The 17,843-nt window shown below is 43.9% G+C and overlaps 1 protein-coding gene across 1 annotated transcript in view; it reads right to left on the bottom strand.

The window, feature by feature from the left end:
* MRAP2 (melanocortin 2 receptor accessory protein 2) overlaps window positions 1–11,446 on the bottom strand; it is a 52,887-nt gene extending 41,441 nt beyond the window's left edge. Inside the window, exon 1 of the mRNA XM_065927805.1 lies at window positions 11,340–11,446. The gene's annotated coding sequence lies outside the window, so the exon portion shown is untranslated. The remainder of the gene's footprint in view (window positions 1–11,339) is intronic.
* Between the last annotated feature and the right edge of the window lie 6,397 nt (window positions 11,447–17,843).

Genomic DNA, 17,843 nt, shown 5'->3' with positions numbered 1-17,843 from the left:
AAACAAACAAACTCACAGATATAGAAAACAAACATGATTACCAAAGGAGAAAATTGATTGGGAAGGCATAAAGTAGGAGTTTGGGACTAACATACGTGTGCTACTATATATAAAAAAGATAACCAACAAAGATCTACTGTATAGCACAGGGAACTCACTCAATATTCTATAACAACCTATATGAACACAGAATCTGAAAATGAATGAATATATGTATAACAGAATCACTTTGTTGTACACCTGAAACTAACTCAACGTTGTAAATCAACTATATTCCAACAAAACTAATTTTAAATAAATAAAAATGTTTAAAAGTACTAGAATCATGCCAAAGAAGTGATGTGAAGTATTAGTCACTCAGTCAAGTCCCTTTGCAACCCATGGACTGTAACCCACCAGGCTCCCTGTCCATGGGATTCTCCAAGCAAGAGTACTGGAGTGGGATGTCATTCCCTTCTCCAGAAGATCTTCCCAATCCAAGGATCGAATCCGGGTCTCCTGCACTGCAGACAGATTTTTTCCCTGAGTTGGGAAGATCCCCTGGAAAAGGGCATGGCAACCCACTCCAGTGTTCTTGCCTGGAGAATCCCATGGACAGAGGAGCCTGGTGGGCTGCAGCCCGTGGGGTCGCAAAGAGTCAGACACAACTGAGTGACTAACACACAAGCCAAAGAACCAGCTATCAAAAAGCAGTGCTTCATCACGCGATACTACTTCACACCCATTTACCCATTTGAATGGCTATTACCAAACAAACAGACAAACGAAAGTCCCCAGATCAGAAAACACTAACTGTTAGCAAGGACGCAGAGAAACTGGAGCCCTTGTGTGTTGCTGGCAGGAATACAAAACGGTGTAGCTTCTATGAAAGACACGGTAATGGGTCCTCAAAAATGTAAATATGGAATACCTTATGGCCCAGCATTTCCACCTCAGGGTACATACTCCAAAGAAATGAAAGCAGAGGTTCCAAGAGATAGCTGTACATCACCACAGTAGCATTATTCACAACAGCCAGAAGAAAGAAGCAGTCCAAATGTACACTGATGGATAAATGAATAAACAAAATGCAGCATGTACATACAGTGGAATATTATTCAGCCTCAGCAAAGAAGGAAATTCTGCCATATGCAACTACATGGATGAACCTTCAAAACAGCATGCTAAGTGAAATAAACCAGACACATAAGAATAAATACTGCATGATTCCACTTACATGGTATATCCAAAGCACTCCAATTCATACAAAGAATGTTGGTTGCCAAATGCAAGGAGAATGGAGAACTACTGATTAATGCCGGGGTCCCCAACCTCCAGGATCTAATGCCTGATGGTCTGAGGTGAAGCCGATGCAATAGCAATGGAAGTAAAGTGCATAATAAATGTAATGTACTTGAATCATCCTGAAACCATCCCTCTCCCACCCTGGTCCATGGACAAATTGTCTTCCACAAAACTGGTCCGTGGTGCCAAAAAGGTTGGCAAACAGGTTGATTTAATGAATATGGAATTTCAGTTGGGAAGATGAAAAACTTCTAAAGATGAGTGGTGGTTGATGGGTTGCACAACATTGTAAATGTGCCTAATGCCACTGAGTTGTAATTTAAAAATGGTACTTTTCATGTTATATATATTTCACCCAAAAATGTTCTAAAATCTTTTAAATAAGAAAAATATAACAAAAATCAACACTTTCTGGCCAATGTCCCAAGATGGGGGATGGTAACTGAAAGGTTCCCCAGAGTAAAAGACCATCCCAGGCGCCCTCCCTGTGTGGGTCCTTCCTCCACAGCCAACCTTCTAGGATCCAGCTTTGCTCAGTTCAAAAGCCTATGTGGCACTTCCTCACCACGAAAAAGGAATACTCGCTCTGTCCAGGCTGCGAGGAATCACCCTTCTGCCACAGAGAAGCTGGCAGTGTATTTATGCTGTGTGAGCTCTGGTCCTCACACTCTGACTAGTCCAGCAAACAGACTAGCTCCATTTCCCAAAATCTTTCTGTTAAGTTTCATCTACCATGGTCCCTATCACACTAGCCTGCCACATTTCAGGATAAAGTCCACCATTAGTTATCCTTCCAAAGCTTCCAGGGCCTTCTCATGGATTACATGTAAAGCCAGTTGCTTCCCCAGGACCACAGAAGTACCTCAATCTCATAAAATTGGCTCTAGTCTCTGGGAAATGTTTCCTGGAAAACATTTCATGGACCTGGAAAACAGGGATGCCAGTATATATATATATATATATATATATATATATATATATATATATATATATATTTTTTTTTTTTGGCCAGGTAAGGAAATTTGTAAAACAACAAAATAAAACAAAAACAAACAACTATCATTAACAAAGATCCTTTCATAGACAAAAGTTATGTTAAGCACCCTCCAAGGAGGAGAGAGATAATCTCACAATTAAAATAGTTCTCTGCAAGGAAAGAGAGCTGGCAGCCTGGCACCAGTATTTTTACAGCAAACAGACGTTTCCTTTCAGGTCTTGCCTCTGTCCACTGCATATTCACTGTCTCTGAAAGCAAAGGAGAAGTACTAAAAGAGATGTAGTGAAATTCCTTTTCAGATCTATGACTCTAGAACTGAATAGAATACCTACTTGCTTTCTACTTGCATCACACACTCAATGATGTGTGTTGTGTGTGTGTAGTGCAGCATGAATAAGATGCTATTAGAGTTGTGTCCCCCCAAATTCATATGTTGAAATCCTAACTTCCAATACTTTTTTTTTTTTAATGTGGACTATTTTAAGTCTTCATTGAATTTGTTACAATATTGCTCTTGTTTTAAGGTTTTGGCCCAGAGGCATGTGGGATCTTACCTCCCTGACCAGAAACCGAACTTGCACTCTTTGCATTGGAAGGCAAAGTCCTAACCACAGGACCACCAGCAAAGTCCCTCCCCTGTACCTTTGGAAGTGACTATATTTGGAAACAGTCTTTAAAGATGTACTTAAGTTCGATTGCTGTTAGGGTGGGCCCTAATGCGATCTGACTGGTGTCCTTATAGGAAGCGGTGATCAAGACACAAGGAGAGACTCCAGGGGCACTGGTGTACAGAGAGCCCACCACGTGCAGAGCAAGCAAATGGGTGGTCATCTATAAACCAGAGAGGCCTGGGGCAGATCCTCCTGTTACGGGCCTCGGAGGAAACCAACTCTGCTGACACCTCATCTTGGACTTCCAGTCAGCAGAGTTGTGGGAAATTAATTTCTGTTGTTAGAGCCACTCAGGTTCAGGTATTTTGTTACAGCAGTCCAGCATAAGGATATGGCTGCTGAAGTTCAATGCATGAAGCTGGTGCTCTGGGCCAACTCAGAGGGATGGGGCGGGCAGGGAGGTGGGAAGGGGATTCAGGATGGGGAGACACATGTGTACCCACGGGTGACTCAAGTTAATGTATGGCAAAACCCACCACAATACTGTAAAGAAATTACCTCCAATGAAAATAAATTAATCAAAAAAATAAGAATAAAGGTGCTGAAATTAATTTTTTAAAACTGATGTGTTATTAGATGAATTAGTTAGACAAACTGTCCTAGAAAGGCCCTTAAAAATAACTTATTTTCTACCAATCACTCTTACTGGCACTAAATAACATACATTTTCAGAAAGAAAACCTATTCCAGTATATGACAATGTCAACCAATACATTGATCAACCAATACATTCTTATTAATATGCCCCTCAAGGAGAAAGAACATGAACATGTTAAAATTAGTATGAGTCAATTCAGCTCAATAAAGAAATTCTAAACACTGTGAGTTTGATGTTGAACGATAGAGGAGCGGTTGAAAAGTCAAGGCCCGTACCCACAAGGAATTCAGAGTACTGAGGCTTGAGTTCAGAACCATGCTCTCCTCTGTTGAACGTCACTCTCTCAAACAAACACACATACACACACAGGCTAAGAAACGTCACAGCAGCCTGATGACAAGCAGATAACAGGTACAACTCAGACATTAAGAAAGGAAACACCCATTAGGGCTTCCCTGGGGGTCCGGTGACTGGGACTTGGCCTTCCATTGCAGGGGGTACAGGTTAGATCCCTGGTCAGGGAGGTAAGAAATCACATGCCTTCCAGCCAAAAAACCAAAACACAAAACAGAAGCTATATTGCAACAAATTCAACAAAGATTCTTAAAATGGTTCACATTAAAAACAACAACAACAACAAACTTTGAAGAAATAGGACTCATTATGACAGAGGAGCCTGGGGTGAGGGGACCCTCAGAGATGGTCATCTGAGGTTTTGCCCACTCTGTTCCACCTGCCAGCCTGGAGTGCCATCTCCTGCTCTCCAGCTTCCCACTTGCCTTTGAGGGTAGAAATCAGTCATCATTTCCTCCAGGGAATTCTGTCCGAGTCTCTCAGTCGTTGAGGACTCTCTCCCTTCTTTCAAATCCCATCACATGGATCACTTGAAGCTCTCATTTTAATAACAAGAGTATAAATCAGATTCTGTTAGTGCCTCTCAGCAAACCATCATACTTATTTATATAGATGCTATTAGAAAGCATCATGGCCAGCTGAATTACCATTTTAATGATGATAGAAAGACAACCACCCTTTCCATTTTAATTAATGGAATTTTTGAAACATTTGGCACAAGAAGACTAATGAGCGTGAGGTTGACTGTGTCTTAAATCACTTGGAGGATAATCTGGCAAACAAAGCGACTTTGTATTTATTGCTGATGGAATCTGTCTCCAAGCAGTGCACACTGTTCCTTCCAGCCTGGAGCTGAATCAATCTTTTGATAAGCAAGAAAGGAGTGGGACCAGGTATTTACATCTCTGTTCCACAGAAAAGGAAATTTAAACTAAAGCAATGGGTTAAGAGCTGGCGACAGAGCAGCAACAAAGCTACACTTTCCAATGATCTACTCTCTCCTAGGACCAATGGTGCCAAAAAGGCCCAAAGTCTTGGGGCCCACCTGGTTCAACCTCCTGGAGCATCAAATTTAAGAGAAAATTCAGAGGACACTTTAATATTAAACATGTTATAAAATAACTACAAAGAGCAAATGAATGCTCAATATAAACATCTACTTGCTTCTGGCAACCTTGGGCTCCACTTCAGACTCCCAGAAAAATGAGTTAACTCTCTTTGCCTATGGTGGTAATTTAGCACAAATTTTAAAGAAGCATAGGTAGGAATGTATGTAGGTTTACAAGATACAGTTTCTAGTAGTTTCTAGATCTTCAGATCTGCATCTTAAATTTCTGCGGGTTTTTTGTTGTTGGTTTTTGCTTTGTTTTTCACAGAAGATAGAATTATATTTTCTGGGGAAATCTACACAAAGGTTGATAGAAAGACAGGTTATGTTTATAACTATTACCATCACTTATCTCCTACTTTTTTTCCTTGATCATCAACCAGGGGAATTCAGAACTAGTATTTAAGGAAGAAGCTCCCCTAGCTGCCCCGTCTTTGCCTTTAATGGAGGAAAATAAATGCACCTTTAGGGGAAATAATCATTTGAAGCTTATAAGTTATTTTAACTTGAAGGGTTATGAAATTTACCAATGCTCTCTAGCCAGGGAGAAATTACAAAGCTCTTGGTAACACGGACATGAGAAACAATTAAACTGAGACACAAACATCCACATTCAGCAGCTCAAAGATTCTCAACTTCCATTTTTCACTTCACATCTCAGCAACACCATGATGGATTGAAGACTCACCCTGGCAAAGAGAAGAAGCAAAAATGCATACCTGCCTTTCTTTCCAATGGGACCAAGCACTTCATATACTCCAGTAAAAAAAAAAATAGCTTTGTACCCTGAAATAAGCCAAAAATAACATGACCATCCTGTCTGCAGGTTTGGTCTCCAAAATCATAAAACTTTGAAAATGTCCTATAAACCTGGACTCCCTAAAAAATTTTTTACCCTGATTGCTTATCATGGGAATGTCTGAAGATAAATCATGACTTTGGGGAATATGACCATCATGTGAGAAAGCTGTTTTCAACCATAAACAACAGACTATGTGCATTTGAGAATCCTGGAAACTATCTGGGGGCATTTTCCTTGAAGTTTTTATTGTGCTTTTATTTGATGAACCAATCTTCTGAAGCCTGGCTCCCTTGAATTCTCTTGCAAGTAAACATTTCTTTTTTTTTTTTCCTAAAGGCTCCTCTCGAAGTCTTCATCTGAAGTACACATCAAGTATAGACTGCTACTCTTTACTATTTCCACTGAAGCATATGTAACACACACTCTGAGCTGGCACAATTTATGGGACCTGATGAAATGTTAATTTCATTTTTCTCTTCCGCTGCTCCTTAAAATGCATTCAGTGGATTCATCCTTCCCACTCTCAGACTAACACGAGCAGAATCCTAGGGACTTTTCTACTGAAGCAACCATTTCAAAGTCTCCCAAGAATTAAAGTGTGCTGCCTGGGGACAAAAGAAACTCCAATCTGGTTATGACAATAAATCTCCTGCTACGCTAGTGAGGCCTGCTGCACGCTGGACTCCCGCAGCAACCCTGCAGGACGCTGGCTGGTGTCTTTTCTCTTTCCTTATGCCCAACAGCTGGCCAGCTTCTCATCCCTCCAAGATCAAAGCAAGTGGAGGGGCTGTGGAAGTCCTATCTGGGAGTTGTAAATTAGAGTGAAATATGCCAGAATGATCCCCCAAAATCTGTCTCCAAGCAGCACACACCGTTCCTTACAGCCTGGAGCTGAATCAATATTTTAATAAGTAAGAAAGGAGTGGGACCAGGTATTTCCATCTCTGTTCCACAGAAAAGGAAATTTAAACTGAAGCAATGGTTTAAGACAGAGCAGCAGGAAAATTAGTTTCTAAGGATCACTTTCCGAAAGCTTCTGTCACATTCCCTCCTTTTTTATTAACTTTCATTGTTTACTGTCCTAACACTGACATATAATGTTGTGTGTGTTGTACATGTACAGAAGCTTTCTCAGTTATACATACGCATCTATCTGTTCATCTTTGGATTCTTTTCCCATATGGGTTATTACAGAGTGTTGATAGACTTCCTTGGTATACATAGGTTGTTATTGACTATTTTATATGTAATAACATGTATTTGTTAATTCCAACCCCCTAATGTACCCCTTGTGCCCTTCTTTATTCTTTAGTAACTGTAAGTTTGATTTTTAAGTCCCTGAGTCCATTTATGTTCTCTCAATTAATTCACTATTTTTAGATTCCATCTATGAGTAATATGATATTTTTCTTTCTGGACAAATGGAGTATATTTCCTGCCATATTTCTGGTTTCCTTTCTGGAAAAGGAATATTTCCTGCCATATTCCTGGTTCTGACTTTCTTCACTTAGTTTGATCATCCATAGTTTTAGCTATGCTCCTGAAAACCATATTTCATTCTTTCTCGTGGCTGTTATATCCTACACTCTATACATGGGTGCTTTCATGGGTACTCATTTTCCTTCTACTGATGGCTCACTCATAATTTGAATGTGTGCCTTGTTCAGGACTTTAATTTGGTTCCCTATTTTATTTTTGTAGGCACACATAGATGTCTAGGAGCGTCTGTTCATTTCCAGTTACTGAAAGCTTATTTTCCTCTTATATGTGTGTGTGTGAGTCACTCAGTCGTGTCTGACTCTTTATGGCTCATGGACTATAGCCCCGCCAGGCTCCTCTGTCCATGGAATTCTCCAGGCAAGAATACTGGAGTGGGTTGCCACTCCTTTCTTCAGGGGAGGATCCAGGAAGAAATGGCAACCCACTTCCTGGTCCAGGGATTGAACTCAGGTCTCCTGCATGGAAGGCAGATTGCCGTCTGAGCCACCAGGGTACAGATCTAATAAAACCAAGGAATTTGAGCACTAGAAAGGGCATTGAGTAATGAAATCTGACACTCCTTCACCCAGTGGGCAATCCCTTCCCCAGTCCTGACAGATCCCCCAGTACTGGCTTGATCTACTTCTAGAAGCAAAGCTACTCTCTCTTCCTCAGATATCTGAGGAATGTCCTCAGAACTGACCAAGGCTGCTTTTTTTGTCAGGTGAAAAAAAACATTCCCTGTTCCTCATATGGCCTGGTACTCAGACCCTCATCATCCCATCACCTTCCTCGGGATCCTCTGAAGTTGTTCTCTGTCCTTTATAAAGGAGCCACCCTGGATATGACCCTGAGTAGAGTGGTCCCAGCTCCTCTGACTCAAATGTCACAGGTTGATAGATGGTAGTGGTTAAAGGCCCATGTTGCAATCCCAGCTCTATACTTGCTGCCTATATGATCTTGGACAAATTTCTTAATCCTTCTGTGCCTTAGTCTCAACATCTATTAAATGGGAATGGTGATGAGAAATGGAGTATTTCCTGCCATATCAGAAAACAAGAATGTCACAGTCATCAGCATTTGCAGCCACCACAGATGGTGAGCTGGTGAGCCTGAGGAAAGTCAGGAAAGAAAAGTCCTGCCATCTAGCAGCCAGCAGCCACTTCCTATGGTGAGCCCTGAGGAAAATCGGGATGTAAAAACACAGGATACTGGTCCCAGACAGCTGAGGTGCATATCAAAGGAATGATTTCAGTAAGCCCAGACTCTTGCATCTTCCCATACATAGAAAAATGCTAAATTCCTTAACTTGGAATATTAATTTTCTTTAGTTAACAATCATCATTTGATATTATGACTATCTGCTCTTTTTTGCAAAAATTTACATAGCCTGCCCCCCATGCCACCTCCTCAGAGCAGTTCCTCAGGGTTACTTGAGATGCTGCCTCCCAGACTTAAGCCCTAAAAATTTCCACCAAATCAAACGTAACTCTCAACTTTTAGGTTGTGAATATCTTTAAAATCAACAGCGATAATTACATTCCCTACTTCATGAGGGTGTGACAGGATTGAGAAAACAACTGTGAAACACTTACAACTCTACCTGGCACATAATCAGCTCCATGCAAGTATCTATTTGCTTTGTTTTCTTGTTTAAATCCTGTTCTCATCACTGCAACCCATGTTTGCTCTTGAGCAGCAACTTCACCCAGGTTCACGTTGACCTGGTGGGCCACTGGGACCCTCAGGTTACTTTTCTCACATGAACTGCAGCTTAGCAGAAACACCCCATCCTTTACTTTTTTCATTGATCCCAAATGCAGAAGACCTTGAACCATACTGTGAGCTCAACATTATATCTCTTGCCTGGAGATGGGTCTTATAGAGGATCCTACAGAAAAATGTCCCCTCTATATCTGTCTCATGATGAGTGACACCAGGGAGGTGTAGAGATGGAACCCTGTGGTGTGTCCACTCTTCCCACACCTTATCCTTAGGGAGAGTATGCCTCTGTAAAGGCAGGACACACATCTATGATGCGGGTGGGAGGCAGTGACTGAGTTATTCACAGGTCCCTAGCTGTGAAATGTAAGCAACTATAGCCACCTAGCTGTGAGAACCAAAAGAAGCTGCGCAGTAGGAAGCACACAGCCAAGTTGTCATCAGACCCCCGACATTAGAAGATCAAAAATAAAGGATTTGGAGAGGAATTCTGACTGGTAAAATACAACACCTGGGGGCCTAGAGAAATGGGCAGGAGGAAGACTACATTTTCCAGAAGATGCTGATGATATTATTTGCCAAGTAAAAGATGACCCCACGAGGAGCAGAGGAAGTTAGCCTGGAAGGAACAATTGGGCAGCCAGGGTTAGGTATGCACACCCATGCAGAGGCACACCACACACACACACACACACACACAACATTCATAACCCAATACTTGCCCTTGTACATACAGTGCACTCTGATCCTTTCTCGTCCCTTCTATTGAATTTCATGTTTTAAAAAAGGCTGGTGCAACTCACTATACTGATAGCATTCCACTGATGAGTCACAACCCACAGCTGAAAAACAGTGGATACGGCGCGCCCCAATCCGCAGCCCCACTAGGTTGCTAGAAAAGAGAAAAGAGTTCATTTGGCATACACTGATTTTGTAAATCCTTTCCCTGGTGCTCCTGAGCTAGCTTCTCTAAGAATTTGTTCTGGAGGGTTGCCAGGATTCAGTGTTTCCTTCTTTTGAAGTCTACAGGCTCTGCTACCATCTCTCAAGCCTGCCCTGAGGGACTGTGAGCTAGGATGCCTGCTACTTGAACCTCAGCTCAGTTTCAGGGTTTCTGGATCCCCTTAAAGGGGTTTGGGCTGCCCTTACTTTACTGAAAAGAAGGAAGCAGATTGGGGCAACACTGCCTCCTCCTGTCACCTGTTAATATCACCTCATCCTTCATAAACACTGGGTAATCTTCCTGATAAGAACACAACTGTCTGTTCTCAGGCACCCCAGCACCTGGCTACCTCCCCGGCACTCTGGACCTTATTCTTGTAGCCTTGGTCTTTCTTGCCTGCATTTTAGGTGATGCACCCCCACCGGATCACAGTCTTAGATTCTAGATCTCGCTTCCCCACTGTTAACTGGGGGATTTGGCTGGGAAATCTTATTTAATATCTCAACCTAATTTTCTTCACGTGTAAACTGGAAATATGACCGTTTACCTTTGGGATTTTATCAGCATTAATTTACACGTGGGAGTTCCCTTCTCCTCCCTGGAGTAGCAGGGAGACTTTCCCCAAGCTCCCTTTGCTTTTAGAACACCATCGCAGGCTTCGATTTTGTTAGATGAAATCCAGAGTATCATCTGCGATTGCCCGTGTTACCTCAATCGCGGCGGAAACCACAAAGCCTCCGAGCAAGTTTCTAATGAGGCGACTCTCTTCCTCAATTAAATACACAGAAACGACAGGAAAAAACCGAACCCGGTATTTCCCTCTAAACAGTAGAATGACCTGCAGGCAAAAGGAATTAACAGCAGTCAAACCCGCGTTATTCCGGGAGCCTAGCCCATCACCAGGAGCGCGCACCCGGGAGCCGCGGGCAGCGCGTTCCGCCGGGACAGGCAGCGCGTTCCGCCGGGACAGGCAGGTCTCCCGCGCCGGGGTGCGGGCTCTCTCGGCTGCTGGGGACATCCGGGCTTGCCGGCCAGAACAAGGAAAGTTCTCCTCCTGCCCCGGCGGGAGAAGGTGTGACCTATCATTGAGCGCAAGCGAGACCCACCACCCCAGCCCCGGGCGCCGCGCTCTTTGCTTTTTCGGACGCCCTCCGACAGCACGCGCACAGCAACCGTCCAGGAAGGCTCTGAACTTGGGTCCACTCCACGCGTCCGCACTCTTGCCCCGGACACCCTCGAGCAGATCTCTCCTCCCCACTCCCTTCCACTCAAACCACCCCCGCCCGCAAACGAAAAACCACCCCCTCGCAACCTCAGCAAGCCCGACCGTCCGTGGGAGCCAGAGCCTCAGGCCCCCGAGCCCCGTGCCGCCCGCGGTTACCGGTTCCTGCGAGGTGCGTGAGCGCGGCCGCCGCCTCCAGCTGTCTGGCCGGCCGGGCGCTCCCGGCGCTGCGGTGCGGCGGGGACGCGCGCTCCCGACCTGCGGCGGAGGCGGCGTGGCGCCGTCCCCCCACCCGCACCGAGTTCAAGGGCGCCCCGCCGGAGCCGCCAGCTCCGCCGAACGCTCGTGCCCTGGCTTCGGGGGTGGCACTCACGCACCTTCTGGATGACAGCCTGTCGCGAGGAAGCGAAAAGGACCGGAGCGCATTGTTCGCCCTCCCGGGGCTCGGCAGTGCGCCCCCTTGGCCAACTTTAGGGAACCGGAGCCCGAGAGCTGAGCGAGGAGTGAGGCGGTCTAGGAGGGGCTTAGGAAAAGTCCTCAGTACTGGGTTCAGGTTCAGTTACGCTGGGACTGGCCATCGTGAGCTCCTTTAATACCTCACATTGTTCTCCTCATGCCTGCCGGCACCGGGTCTCCCAGACAGGGCCCCCCAAAGATGAGAGCGAAACAGGAGTGGTTTCAAGTTAGAGACCTAGTTCCCTCCTGCCTTCCTGTAAATACTTATTGAGCCCTTATTCCGTGCCGGTCCCTGATCGGGCGATGGGAAGCAGCCCCCTGGGGCCTATATTCCAGGGGAAAAGACAGGCAATCAACAGAACAAATAAGAACGTGTCCTGTGTTGGATTGCGACAAGTGCTGTAGAGAAGAAATAACTCAGGAAAAGGACAGAGAATGTTTATGATGAGGGATGCAGTATTAAAGCAGGCGATTGGAGATGACCTCCCGGTAGGGCTTGCCTTCAAGCTTAGGAGGCCTGGCACCCTGAAAGCCAAGTGGAACCAGCCTTGTATTGCAGTGGGGTGAATGCAGCGAGAGCAGCAGGCAGGCAGGTTGGTGACTCTGATTAACTTCATCTCTTGGTGCCAAAAAAGGATTCCTGGAAATGACAGCTGATTCTTTTTTTTTTTTTTTTAAGCTAGTTTCATCACTCCATGTAAAATGAAGTGTTTTGCAAGCCACCCTTCCAGCTATATTCCTCAACCTTGGCCATAGGCAGTTTAATTCTAAATGGCATAATGTGACCATCTGTGATCCACTAGTCCTTCCGTAGTTCTCCATGTTCGTTACACATTCCTGGTCACCGGGAAGCAGCCCATCACCCGCACAGAAGAGCCTGTACTGCCCTGTTGATGGTACAGGATGCGGCAAATGCAATCAGAGCACGGAGCCTCAGAATGACTACTGCTGAGACGACATGGTGCAAAGGCCCATCTCTGCCTCAGCTGTCAGAGTTGGGTGGTGTCTTTTGGGCAGAGGGCCAAAGATTCCTGAAAACAAGGGCATATGTTACTGTGTGGAAAAGGCCACTAACCCTCAGTTTCGGAGGCTGAAACTGCAGCATTCAGTGGGAGCAATATCAACAATGGTACGGCAGAGCTCCCGTTACTCTCCTGAGCATCTCTGCCTCCCCATCAGTGCAGTTCAGTTACTCAGTCATGTCTGATTCTTTGTGACCCCATGGGCTGCAGCAGGCCAGACTTCCCTGTCCATCACCAACTCCTGGAGCTTGCTCAAATTCTTGTCCATTGAGTCGGTGATGCCATCTAACCATCTCATCCTCTGTCGTCCCCTTCTCCTGCTGCCCTCAATCTTTCCCAGCATCAGGATCTTTTCCAGTGAGTCAGTTCTTCCCATCAGGTGGCCAAAATATTGGTGTTTCGGCTTCAGCATCAGTCCTTCCAATGAATATTCAGGATTGATTTCCCTTAGGATTGACTGTTTGGTCTCCTTGCAGTCCAAGGGACTCTCAAGAGTCTTCTCCAACAAGACAGTTGAAAGCATCTGTTATTCGATCCTCAGCTTTCTTCACCATCCAACTCTCACATCCATACGTGACTACTGGAAAAACCATAGCTTTGACTAGATGGACCTTTGTTGGCACAGTAATGTCTTTACTTTTAAACATGCTGTCTAGATTGGTCTTGGCTTTTCTTCCAAGGAGCAGTGTCTTTTAATTTCATGACTGCAGTCACCATCTGCAGTGATTTTGGAGCCCAAGAAAATAAAAGTCTCACTGTTTCCATTGTTTCCCCATCTATTTGCCATGAGGTGATGGGACCAGATGCCATGATCTTAGTTTTTTGAATGTTGAGCTTTAAGCCAACTTTTCCACTCCTCTTTCACTTTCATCAAGAAGCTCTTTAGTTCTTCTTCACTTTCTGCCATAAGGTTGGTATCATCTGTGTATCTGAGGTTATTAATAGTTCATGCCTCCCCATGCCTGCATCTATTTCCTTCTTCCTTCTCCCAGTGTCAGCAATATCTTCCTCCTTTTCTTCAAGGTCCATCTCAAATGCCACTTCTTCCAGGAACCCTTTCTCACTGCCCCAGCTACAAACGAACTCTTATTCTAAAATCTGATCCCTCTTTATGGCACCTGTCATTTTAGAGTTTAACTCTAAAATAAGCTCCTCCTATTCCCCCATAGGCTTGTTTTATATTAAATTTCTCCACAAGTCCCAGCTTAGTGACTTGTAACCAGCAGACATTTAATGAGTTTTTTGTTAATAAATCTAGAAGAACATAACTTCATTTTCCCTTTTTAAGTTGACATATAGTTAATGTACAATATTATGTTAGTTACAGGTATACTGTATACTGATTCACAATATTTAAACATTATACTCCATTTATAGTTATTCTAAAACACTGCCTGCATCCCCCATGTTGTATAATATATCCTTGTAGCTTATTATGTATAATGGATTATACCTTTTAATCCCCTGTTCCTATATTGCCCCTTCCCCTTCTCTCTCCCTGCTGGTAACCACGTTTGTTCTCTGTATCTGTGAGTTGTTTCTTTTTTGTTATTCAGTATATTCACTAGTTTGTTGTACTTTTTATATTCCACATATAAGTGATATTGTACAGTATTTGTCTTTCTCTGTCCACTGTCCCTTAATTTTGTCACTTCATTCCATAACACCTTTCAAGCTCACAGAAGTTTAGTGATAGGATTTATATATGGCCATAGCTGTTGTCTGTCAATACAAACTGACAACAACTTACTTTGAAGTTAATTCTATTTGCCCCATTTTGAAGTGGGAAAACTGAGGTTTATGAGTAATGTCCCCACCATGAGACTAGAGTTGAGATTTAAACTGAAGAGATTTAAACTCAGTTCATTGCCAGAGCTGAGATTTAAACCCAGGGCTGTTTGACTCCAAAGTACATGCCCTTCACCACAAACTTATGCATCTCCTCATTCAGTCATGTATTCACACATGCATTCATACATTGAGTGATCAACAAATGTTTCTACTTACTGTACTCAGCTCTGCAGCAGGTGCTGAGAAAATGACAGGTGGTTAAAACATAGTCTTGCCCTCAAAACTGCTTTCAATCTGGTAGAGGGGACAGACCGATTAGGAAACACTCAGACTTTAGTGTTAGAAATCTTATAAAGAGATACATAAAGGCCCTACAGCAGTGCTTTGTTGAACGTTAGGTGATGACAATAGGGATTCACTGAAATAAAATTTAATTTTAATTTTGGAGGATACATCATATTTGATAGGATGGTATTAAAGAAAAGCATATGGTAGAAGAGTGAAGAGCACATACAAAAATATGGAAACATGTGAAAAATCGTGCATTCAGAGAAGGGCTATAGTCATTCAGGAGGGCTGCAGCATAGTGAAGGAGGTACTGAGATGGGGCTGAACCACAGATGGTCCACACATTAGCTCTATGGAGTCAATTATCCCCTGAACATGTATAAAAATCATGGATGACTAAGTATAAAAACTTTGTGCAGGAGAGGTTTGTGATCTTTAGTTAGAATCTCAGAGGGGCTGACTGGCCTGCAGCAGGGATGTAGGGAAATCAGTTCCCCTCACCATGGCCTCCTGTCCAATCCACAGACCACAGGCCATGGTCAGGGGAACTTACCAAGGGGTTGCAACATCAGCCAGGATGCTCTGTATACCTGGGCAGGGGTGTAAGGCTGAGCCCTGCCAAATCACCTCAAAACATGTAGTGGTGCTGCCAATCCTGGGCAAGGATGGCTCGACCCATACAGCATCTTCACCCCAGTATGCTCTCAAGACAAAAGGAGCAGGTAGCTGACTGGCATCTTTATAGGAAGAGATTAAGACACAGAGAGAGACCAGGGGCACCGTGTACAGAGGGACCACCGCGGGGAGAGGCAGCAAGAGGATGGACCTCTGGAAGCCAAGGAGAGTGACCTGGAACAGACCTTCTCTTTTCATTCTTCAGAGGAGACCAAGCCAGAGGGTGCCCTGATCTTGGCATTCTAGTCTCCAGAACTAGGAGAACAAAATTTTGTTCTTTAAGCCATCCAGTCTGTGGTGTTTTGTTATGGTAGCCCTAGCAGATTCATAGGTTAACAAAACACAGATTCACATCTCAAAGATAAAACTTTTAAGAATTTCAATATGGTGATCACAGAGCATTAAATCTCAAATGAGGCCCTCTGAAGTGTGGAGTTCCAGGCCCCATGCTGGCCACATGCCCATGATGCCAGATCTTGGAAATATGGGAACAATGATCTGAAGACAACTTGGCATTCACCAGCAGAGAGATGAGGTGAAAGCCATGAGAAGGGGTGAGAGTGCTTCCTAGAAATGTGAAATGAAAACACCAGAGGGCCGGTATTGGAAGCTAGAAAGGAAGGAGGGGATGGAGGGAAGAAGACAGAGAAAAAACAACTAAAGAAATCAGGGGTGGATGAGAGGAGGAAGGTGACCCCTAATGGAGAAATGAGCACTAGGGTCTAAGGCTCAAGGTCATGGGACTAAGAAGCAAAGATCATGACCTTTGCATGAAGGTCATGTGGTGGGAATTGAGGCCAGGTTGCTGCTGGATCAGGAATAAGGGCTGCATTTGCAGGCTACCCTTCTAAGGAGGCTGGGGGGTAGGGTGGGACTGCTGACAACCTTGGTGCAGGGCTATGAAAACCCAAAGGACAGGAGACTGAAAGCCAGCTCACACTCTGTCACTAAGGCATGTCAGCCTGCAGGAAGGGCTGATGGAAAGTCTTCTGACAAAGACACCTAATGGCCTCACCTTGAATAATAGAGCTGCAGCTAGACCTTTGTGTGTTGGTGTATTTATTACCTGCATCCCCTCACTGGCTCCACGATAGCAGCAACTGTTCTGTCTCCATCTGGCACTGGCATCAAAACTGACACATAGGAGGTCCAGTAACACATGTTCCAGAAATGAATGGGATACAGAGTTAAGGGAAAAGTTGCTTGTGTTTTGTCTTTATTCTGTTTCCAATGAAAGATACTTAAACCTGTTTATCGATTGAGAGCAAGGACCCAGAAGGAAGAAAGAAGTTGAAGGCAGAGTTGAGAGAGGAAATCATTGATGAAATAAGACACTAGAGAATAGAGTAAGAAAATCAATCAAAATAACAGCCAGAAGTTAAAAAAAAATTATCTGAATTACCTTTGAGAAATTCAGTCATTTGTTCATTCAGTGGTGAGCACATGGCTTTATCCTGAATCCTACTGGGGATGGGGAAGTTTGGGGAAGGGAAGGATGGATACATAAGAACATGTAAGAGAGACTCCCTCCCAGCTGTTTAAAATGATGACATCTGGTTAAGAAATTTCTCATGGAAAAGATAAATGACAATGAAACACAGCAAGGGGGTTCCCAAGTGTCTGAGCAACAAGGAAAGATTTGGAAGCAGAATGAGCTGGGGGAAAAACCTGGAAGCATTTGGAAAATCACTGCAGAGGAGTGACTTTGGAGAGGGGATAGGGAAAAGGATGGAGAATGTAAAGAAGGGACTCAGGATTGGCTCCCTGCCATGGCTGGTGGGTGGCCTCCAGGACGGGCAGGCAGGGCTCAGTGTTGGCTCAGAACATGGGACAGCGCCATGTACCTTCCGGTTGGCCAGGATCCATGCCAATGGGCCAGCAGGAAGCAGTAAAAATCCAGACCTCTCTCTGACAAATACACATCCCTAATAGCTACTGTGTCTGGGAGAGGGAAACTTGGCAGAAGTTGAGTGAGTTCAGTAATGAGGCAAGAAACAACTGAAGGAAAGGGATGAGAATGAAATATCGACACTGTTTTCAGAGGTCAAAGTGTATAATACAACAGCATTAACTGTTAGTGAAAAGATAATCTATCATAAAAACATTATATATTTTCCAAATAATTTGTAGTTTAATCAGAAAGATAGTATAAAATTTATCATTTGTCTCTAGCCGTGATTTGTTTGCCAATTCTTTGCTTCATTGCAAAATATAAGAAAATCTCCTATTTAAGAAAAAAAAAAAAAAAGAAAATGTAACCCATGGTTTAAAAAAAAATCCAAATCGAAGGCAAAATCACACATACACACACACACACACACACTCCACTATGCAAAGTTATCCAAGGGAGCAGAAAGTACAACTTGCCTCCATACCGTTGTTCAATTAAAGTTTCCAAAAATAAATAGGACAGTGAATGTTCAGAAACCTA

Source organism: Muntiacus reevesi, chromosome 3 (assembly GCF_963930625.1).
Source record: "Muntiacus reevesi chromosome 3, mMunRee1.1, whole genome shotgun sequence".
NCBI lineage: Eukaryota > Metazoa > Chordata > Mammalia > Artiodactyla > Cervidae > Muntiacus > Muntiacus reevesi.
The sequence above is the reverse complement of the archived record's forward strand: the minus strand, read 5'-3'. Positions and strand labels throughout refer to the sequence as shown.